The sequence below is a fragment of the Tasmannia lanceolata genome, unplaced genomic scaffold, assembly GCF_043159265.1.
Source record: "Tasmannia lanceolata isolate RefF3 unplaced genomic scaffold, GAP_Taslan_0.1 ptg000016l, whole genome shotgun sequence".
In the NCBI taxonomy this organism is placed as follows: Eukaryota; Viridiplantae; Streptophyta; class Magnoliopsida; order Canellales; family Winteraceae; genus Tasmannia; species Tasmannia lanceolata.
The window spans coordinates 1,666,819-1,675,704 of NW_027518693.1; the positions used below are offsets into that span (position 1 = coordinate 1,666,819).

Consider the following 8,886-nt stretch of genomic DNA (forward strand, 5'->3'; position numbering starts at 1 on the left):
TAGGATGCTTACCATTAACATGATTAGGCTGCGGAAGAGCCAAGGATAGCCGGAGCTTCGAGGATTATTGGTGTTGATTTGAACTCTAAGCGATTCGAGGAAGGTGAACTATTGCTACTAACAATCAATTCATACATTAGCTAGAAATGTTTAATCTGCTTTGCAATTAGATTTGATAATAGTTCTCAATTTCACTAGATTAGGATTTTGATTAGATATCTATATGCTTTTCTTATACAATAAATATTACTTATCATCAATAATTTTTTCTGTTAACAGCCAAGAAGTTCGGAGTTACTGAGTTTGTAAACCCAAAAGATCATGACAAACCTGTTCAAGAGGTTTGCTTCTGAACGTTGCATATAACATTGTACATTTGCAGTGATCAAAATCTTTTCTTATTTGTGTTAGATGGGTTTTCACTAAAATACATTAATCCATAGATTTCTTTAGTTTAGTCTTTTTACTAGGTATATAGAATGTGATTCTAGTTAAATTTAGTAATTTCAAACTGTTAGATTTCATCAGGTGATTGCTGAGATGACTGGTGGAGGAGTTGACTGGAGCATCGAGTGTACTGGGAACATTGATGCGATGATATCCGCATTTGAATGCGTTCATGATGTAATTTTCTGCCCTCCTAGTTTCCTCTTTTAAGTCTAAAACCAATCCACAGTATATAACATTTTGTTCATGATGTTGTCAGGGCTGGCGTGTTGCTGTTTTAGGTGGCGTTCCTCACAAAGACGCTGTATTCAAGACCCATCCCATGAATGTATTGAATGAGAGGACTCTCAAGGGAACCTTCTTCGGAAAGTACAAACCACGCTCCAATCTTCCTTCAGTCGTTGAAAAGTACATGAACAAGGTCATGATCTAGACAATATAGGATTATATTTGGTATTTTCTCTATTTCTAATTAAAGTTATTGTTAGAACCCAGACATTCAAAAAAATAATAATTAGTAGACTCTCCCCATTGGGTCAGGTACGGTTAGTGAAACAAAACGGGGAGGGTAGAAAACCCAGAACCAGACAATATTTACACAACGGGTCGGAGCATTACGGTTCGATTACCTGTTGAGTTAGAGGGAGATTTAGTAAGTGAAACTCCATATCAAATGGATTCCAATCAACATCTGGCCATTTGCATTACTTGTTTTCAGAGTCATACATAATGCATCTCACAAACTACACTTTAGTAGTAAAATTCAGAGTATAATAGGTATTTTATCATTGCTTTGTTTATGGGTTGCATGGTGCAGGAGCTTGAACTGGAGAAATTCATCACCCATGAAGTCCCTTTCTCTGAAATCAACAAGGCCTTTGAGTACATGCTCCAAGGGGATGATGGTCTTCGGTGCATTATTCGCATGGATGGATAGAACGGACTGCAAATGGCATGGAATCGGGCTCGATTTCCTTGAAAAATAAAATATATGGAATAAAGGGTGTATTAGTTTGATAGTCAGTACATCTATATTTATAAGCTCTTCATTTGAAAAGTTGGTGTTTTTTCCTCTCCCATTACCCTGGTATTGTGTTTATAATGGAGGAAGAATGTGTAATGTTATATGCAAGTTTTGTAAACTACTGGCGTTCCTTTCGTTTTATAATATTCCAGTTTAGTTTACATATATCTGTTTGGATGCGCAATAGACTTTGAAAGTAGTGGAATAAGAAGTCTACAGGGAGGAGACGAGCATTGGATTTGCCTGGAATTATCTCAAAGAATAGGGGTAACTAGTGTTTGGTTGCGCGGCATGAACTAGTATATATTGTAGGAGAGAGAGAGAGAGAGAGAGAGAGAGAGAGAGAGAGAGAGAGAGAGAGAGAGAGGAGGGGGGGAGGGGGGGGGAGAGGGAGGGGGCACCATGCCCACGATTTTTCAAGCAATATTCAATCTTTTTGGGGAAATTTGGCTTGAAGGTTAGAACAGAGGGGGGATTGAATATTACCTTACCAGACAAACATGCAATAATTACCTATGAAACATGCGAAAGAGTCTCCCGGGAGTTCAATGCAATATTGGCAGCCAAACAAGGAATGGCATTTGAAATTCCTTCAAAATCCTGACGGCAAGAGTTTGTGCAACCAAAGTTTGAAGGTATCGATTTATAAGCTATATGGGACCGCATAGTAGGCATATTGGCCAATATATCGTGACTCGTGAGTATTACAAAATACTCCTAATATATTTGCATATTGGATTCCCTCCGGGTTAGTTATCCATATGCGAGTTCATATTTGGGGATAGTTAAATACATGATTTTAAACTATACATCCCAAATTTGTAAATTGTATTCCGACAAGAAAACAATGCACTCTATGCCCCAAGTCAAAAAGCCCAAAGATGAGGTATCCTCCAAGCTCGTGACTTGCATCCAGCCCAAGACCGCATATCTTAACAATTAAGCCCATGTGACTCGGAGCATAGTATTATTGTATCTTTGTCTATCCAGCTACTAATCCAGTTCAAGATAGTGCTACTCATTGCATTTTAAGGGCCCAACATGGCAAAATCATTTCATTTCAATGGCCCAAGATGGCACACTTTATAACATTCAACCGGTAAAGCTTGGTTTTTTTTCGTCTCCTAATAAGACCTTCACTTTTGTAGAATAAAAGTCTAGTCACAATTCCTACTCGAACTTCATCACAAGAAATGCTGATTGCATGAAAGATATCATTGTTTAAATCGCGTCTCGGTCGACCGTGCGTCGTGGTCGACTCCGAGCATCTCTGTCAGCAGGGATTGATTCCCAACAGAGAGCATCTCGGCCAACCGCGTGGCACGGTCGATCACGCGCATCTATTCTTAGGGGGTCGGATTTTGGATTTGTCAATTTTTTATTAATCTTGTGAAGTTCTTTGATAGGGAAAAGGCATGAAGAGTAAATAGTAATATTCAATCAATCGAGGTGCGTAACATCGTATTACTTCAGTATTTTAGTACTTCAAATCCGATTGTGAACTATCATGCCTATGATTTGGATTTCCCTCTTTATGTAAGTGAAACATTGAACTAATCGTTGATAACTGATCTGGGCCTAGTATGCATGATTACTTCATTCATATGATCCATGTAGAATTCTTGTGATCCTTGTTATATCGAGAATTGTGAACAATGTGCACCTTCGTGATATTGAACCTCTTGTGAATCCGTAATAGAACATTGTTACTTCCCTATGGGGTTAGTTCATTGGCCATGTGGTTCCCGTCAGTGGGAGGAACGATGGCATGTCGACAGGTATATACTGTGTAGGAACGAGTTCCGAACACCTTGGGCAGTCGGTGATACCAATAACATCCTTTTTTGGAATTGGCCGGTGACCTTGAAGTGGATTCGTTCTCTATTTGACTTTGTTCATCAAATGAATATGATACACGCATCTTTTGTCTTGATGCCTATGCTCCAAAGTTTGCATTGACCATGCTATTCTTTTGCTTAGCCAATACAGCCATGCAGGTGATCTTTGTTTCTTGACTCATGGCATTCTTCTCATGTGAACTCTTTGTACCTTAATGTGACTCCGTTGATGGACCTTGTTCCTTTGCTTTATTAGACCCAATTGAAGTAGCACGTTATTATGTACTAGACTTTGGGTGACTGGATTTACAATTTTCAGATTTTAATCCCAGTAGCGCTAACGAGGGAGCTGAGGCTTAGCACTTTCTATCATTTTATTAATTCTATTTGAGTCATCAGACAGTGAGTATTTTGTGAACAAATTTCAATAGACTATGTTTAATTACTTATGTTAGGTAGAGAGAAAGAGGGTGAGAGATTTGTTACGTTATAGATTTAGTTAGGGGAAATGATATCTGCGCCAAGTGTTTTGATAAACATGCGCTCCAATTGTTTGTCGTCTAGCATTTAAAGGGTTTTAAGCGCTTTTTTAGAACAGTAATATCCTCTGACATCCCTTTAAATACTACACGACAAACAAGTGGAGCTCATGTTTATCAAAAACACTTGGCGCATTTCCCTTTAATTAGATGGATCTGATATTCTTTTGCTTAGCCTTGTATATTTGTAGATGTTGCTCTGCTGTATTTGTAAAATCCAGGAACACCATTTTTGACTCAGTTGAGGGAGAAAAGGACATCTTGAGTATTGAGTATTGCAACAGTCGTAAAATGCTAATTAAAAAGTATAAAACAAATTTAATAGTGTCATTATGAAAATATCGTAGTGTGTATATCTCCCCTTAATTTAATAGCTAAATTATACTTCACAATTATAAGGTTTTAAATATTCTTATACACTAACGGCTAGCGTCCATCGCAAAAGGCATTTCACGGCTGGTCTGTCGCATGTCAGACAAGCCACCTCGTGAATGAAGACAAACAGCTTTCGTCTCCATTCATGAGGTGTCTGGTATGACATGGGACATACCAACCGCAAAATGCCTTTTGTAGCAAATCCCTTCTTATACATAGAATAGATTTAGGGTGACGATTTTTTCACCTCCTGTAGGAATAAGCGCCCCCCTTTTAGCGTGATTTGAGTATTTGACGTCAAAAAGCGTTAAAGTCTGCCCACAATTCACCTTAAAAGTGGGGCGAAAAAATCATTTCATGGAGGGTCGCATAATCCTAAGGGGGGCGAAAAAATCATCTCCCAGATTTATAATGGTCAAAGGAAACTTTACATTTATAATGATGTACAGGAGGACCATAAGCACAAATAAATCATCAATCAGGACCGTCCAGCATGTGGGCCCATCATTCGGGTGCGAAATCCTCTTAAATTAGCCATACTGGAAGAGTGGAAGGACGAATTTTATATTTGTCTGTTTGCGGGTCACTTATCTGATAGGAACATTTGATCAATCCATCAATGGTGGGGGCCACTAGATGAATGGTCGAAATCAATGAGCTCACCTATCACACGACCAATAGACACCTCGATCTCACCAAAAGGGTCGCACCAGATTATTCCTGTACTAATTTGTAGTATTCTTGTCACATCCCCTGAAAAGCTCATGAAAACTGAAATTTAGAGGAAAAAGATAAGAATATTATTATAAATTAAAGGTGCGGTGCCTGTAAATATAATTTGAAGTCCGTCTGCTCAAGGGGAAAAAAGAAAGCTTGTCTCTCTTTCTTTTTTTCTTGTCCATTGAATGAGAGAAGAGAAGAGAAGAGGGAAAGTATTTATAGATTTTTGTGAAGCAAAGTTGCTAATTAAAAAGGCTTTGATTGATTTTTTATTTAAACATTAATTAGCAATTTTAATTGGACCCGGCCAATGGGATATTGACATATGCTCTCTTTTTAAATTAAGCAACAAAGAGAGTAGCTTTGTAGAAATGAGAGAGAGAGAGAGACATGTGTCCCTTCTTTTTAGTAACATGCCATTTTGTTTATACAAGAGAGCAACCCGCGTTTTCATTTTTCATCGAAGTTAATTGAGGTTGAAAAGTGATACTCACACACCCCCTTTATATGGAAAACACGTTTTAGTATCCTTGGTGACTTTGACACGATGGGGAAAGACGCCTTTTTTATAAAATTGATTTTCAATCTCATACTTTCCTTCTTTAAAAAAAGTTAGTATATTTGGAAAAGATCAAGCTGGGTGCGTTTCCCAAGTAGAAGCATTTTCTTTCTTCAATTTGTTGCTTTCTTTGAAAATTAGGAAACTAATTTGTTTAGAGGCTAATTTGGACGGCTCTCACTTAGGGGTGCAACTCGGGTGGGGTTGAGGCCAACCCGACCCAACCCAAGAAGTTCAACCTCCAACCCAAACCCAACCCAACCCGACTCTTAACCCAGCATGGTCAACCCAACCCAACCCAAATTGTGTTCCCCTAGCCCGAACCCAACCCGACCCGATTTCCCAACTAGAGAAGAAGAATTTGTTAGGGTTAGGGATTTTGCCTCTTAGGTTTGTGATAGGTCAAGATTACGCATCCACTTTCTACACAGTATTGTGTGATTAAATACCGTTCGTCCCTCCACCACAACATATTTGTTTCATCAGCAGCAAAGAAAAGCAAAATATGTTCCAACAGAAAATTCTACAGACAAACGGGGTGGAGGAACCAATAAAATTACATTATAGATCCTCCTCGTAGAGAAAGAGAAGCCACGGCGGTCGGAGGAAGCAAGAGAATATGGAGGCCGCTGCTTCCTTTCTTACTTCTTACGCTTCTCCGAAGTCTGAACCGAAGAGACGAACTAGAGAAGAAGGATTTGTTAGGGTTAGGGCTTTTGCCTTTTAGGTTTGTGGTTTTTTACTTTTTAGAATTTTAGTCTTTTAGACTTTTTGGAAAGTGAAATAACTTGATTAATAATGTAATCCGTAATTGACGCCGTGAAAACTTAAAAGTCGGGAAAAAATAAAAAAACATGAAAGCTCTGCTCAATCAATACACGTAACATATTACTATTTTAATATATTAGTCGGGTTACGGGTCGGGTCGGGTTGCTCGGTACCTCAACCCCATCCAACCCGATTTCCGATCGGGTTGACAATTCCCAACCCTGACCCGGACCCAACCAGGAAAAGCTCAACCCAACCCGCCCAACATACATCTTGGGATGAACCGGCCATCTTGGATGATTTCTTCGAACCAGCCATTTCTGCAAGTTAATGTTATACACAGGCAAGGTAATCAGGTAGAGGTGGGAAAACTAAAGGGGGAAGGAGGAGAAGGACAACACAGAGGTAGAAAATGGGTCCCCGGAAGACAAAACGGTGAAGATAAGTTTCACACAACGACGATGACTGTTTTAAGATCTTTTTTTAATAATTTAAACTCAACCGCCGATGGGTGTTAATATGAGTTAGAACAACACCGCTTTAGTAAGAAGACGTACGACACCGTATACTTAGACTAAAGACACTCTTTAATGCTAAAATTTGCCTTACTAAACTCCACAAGTATGACTTCCAAGCCCTACTGGCCATGGGCCACGAATGCAACCGCCGATGGGTGTTAATATCAGTTACTTATTAAGAAGACGTCACTAGTTATTTCAATAAAAAGCAAAGTTTATAACAATCTTTTTTTTTATTATCACAAAGAGGAATTCTAGACTGAAGGGAGCCGTTGCAAAAAAGAGGTGAAAGGGCTCTCCTATTGGCTACACATCACCATCATGCATTAATAACCACTGAAAAGTCAAACATGATGGTGATAGCAGCCAACGGAGGAGCTCTTTCACCTGTTTTTTGCAAGGGCTCCCTTCAGTCTAGACTTCCTCTATTACAAATTATGTATGGATATTGTCCGCGAGTCATAATATTTACACGATAGACGGCAGCATTTATGACCACTAACTGTAGCCTTCATGGAAAGGATTAAAGGAAGCAAGGTCTTGGGGGTGAGAGCCAAGGTTGCCTTGTGCAAAGTGCAAACCACTAGCATTGCATGCATTTCTGGGGGACACAATATGTATTAAATGCAAGTCAAAAGTGACAAGAAGAAATAATAAAATATAGACAAGGGAGGATGCAGAGAGAATGACTGAGTTGTGCCGTCTTCCACAAAATATGGGCTCTGATTGTGTTAGGAAGGGTAAAATGGTCTTTTTTTCCTTCACTTTTCCAAGATCAGTGCATGTCTAAAATTAAAGTCCAAAGCTACGCCCGCAGCCTTGTTATTCGAAATTTTTGCCCACGTTCTGTACTTTATCTTTTATAATATGTACTAGTAAGGCACATCATGCGATGCATGATATGAGCAAAGAAAGTGAATGTTACATATAAAATGAGTTAAAAACATGGCAATATAAATTTCTAAAGTATTTAAAAAACATGAAGATAAAGATTTTCTAAAGTACGCACGACCAAGGTTCTAAATTTTGACCGAAATCTGAAATTTTGGGCCAAAATTTCAGGAATACCGCCAAAAAATCAGGGTTTTATTCATTATTTAATATTATCCTGAAATTACCACCGAAATTTTGGCCGAAACTTCATGAATTTCGCCCGAAATTTTGTACGGGATAAAATATTAGGTTATTTGATTTCGATAGATTTCGTCCGAAATTTCAGCCTCGGTGAGGACCGAAACGCATTCCGAAATCGAAATTTAAAACCTTACGCACGGCATGAGAAAGGAAAGTAAATGATTCGTAAAAAAATGATTTAAAACATAGACTTATAGATTTTCTAAAGTATTCATAAACAAGTGAAAATATCAGTTTGACAAAAAATAAAAATAAAGAACAATTGTTTTTAAAAGAAAAGAAAATATTTTGAAATATTTAAGTAAACAGCCCAGACCAAAGAAGTACCTTTACTGATTCATTTAGCTCAATATTAATGTTGAGATCCATAGATATACACATCCACTGAAACAGAACATTCGGTGCCATGCACCTTGTAAGAAAACTTGGAGGAACGAAGACCACTCAGAATAGTCTTTTAAAGTATCTTCCTCAAATAAAACACGCCTTTACATCGGGTACCTCTAAAAGAGTGTAATTATCAAACCATGAATGAAACCATGGTTTTAAATTTCGACCGAAATTTCGCGGAGACCGACACCGAAATGGGTAAAAACAGAAACGGTCATTTATTTTTACCGAAATTTCAGTTTTTCCAAAATTTGACCCAAAAATCTTTTTTTAATATTAATTTAATATTTCACCAACATTTCGGTAATTTCGGAGAAATTTAATATTGAATAAAATATTAGTTTTCAGGTTTTGTACCAGATTTCGACCGAAATTTCGAAATTTCAAAGTCCGAAACTTGTACCGAAACCGAAATTTTAAACCTTGAATGAAACTTGGCTTAGGTGTGGGAATATCAATTGCTTCTGAAAATAAGAAGTAAGCATGAAATTGATATTTCCACACCCCCACACTCTTTGCTATTATAGGGAGTAGGAAATTTCCTCGAACCCGACCTGAGCCAAGTTTTGTTCAC

At 38.1% G+C, this 8,886-nt stretch overlaps 1 long non-coding RNA gene across 1 annotated transcript; it reads left to right on the forward strand.

The window, feature by feature from the left end:
• Window positions 1–606, forward strand: LOC143848194 (uncharacterized). The gene is made up of 3 exons (XR_013235339.1): window positions 1–103; window positions 280–341; window positions 529–606. It is a non-coding gene; the product is annotated as an uncharacterized LOC143848194 (long non-coding RNA).
• The last annotated feature ends 8,280 nt before the right edge of the window (window positions 607–8,886 follow it).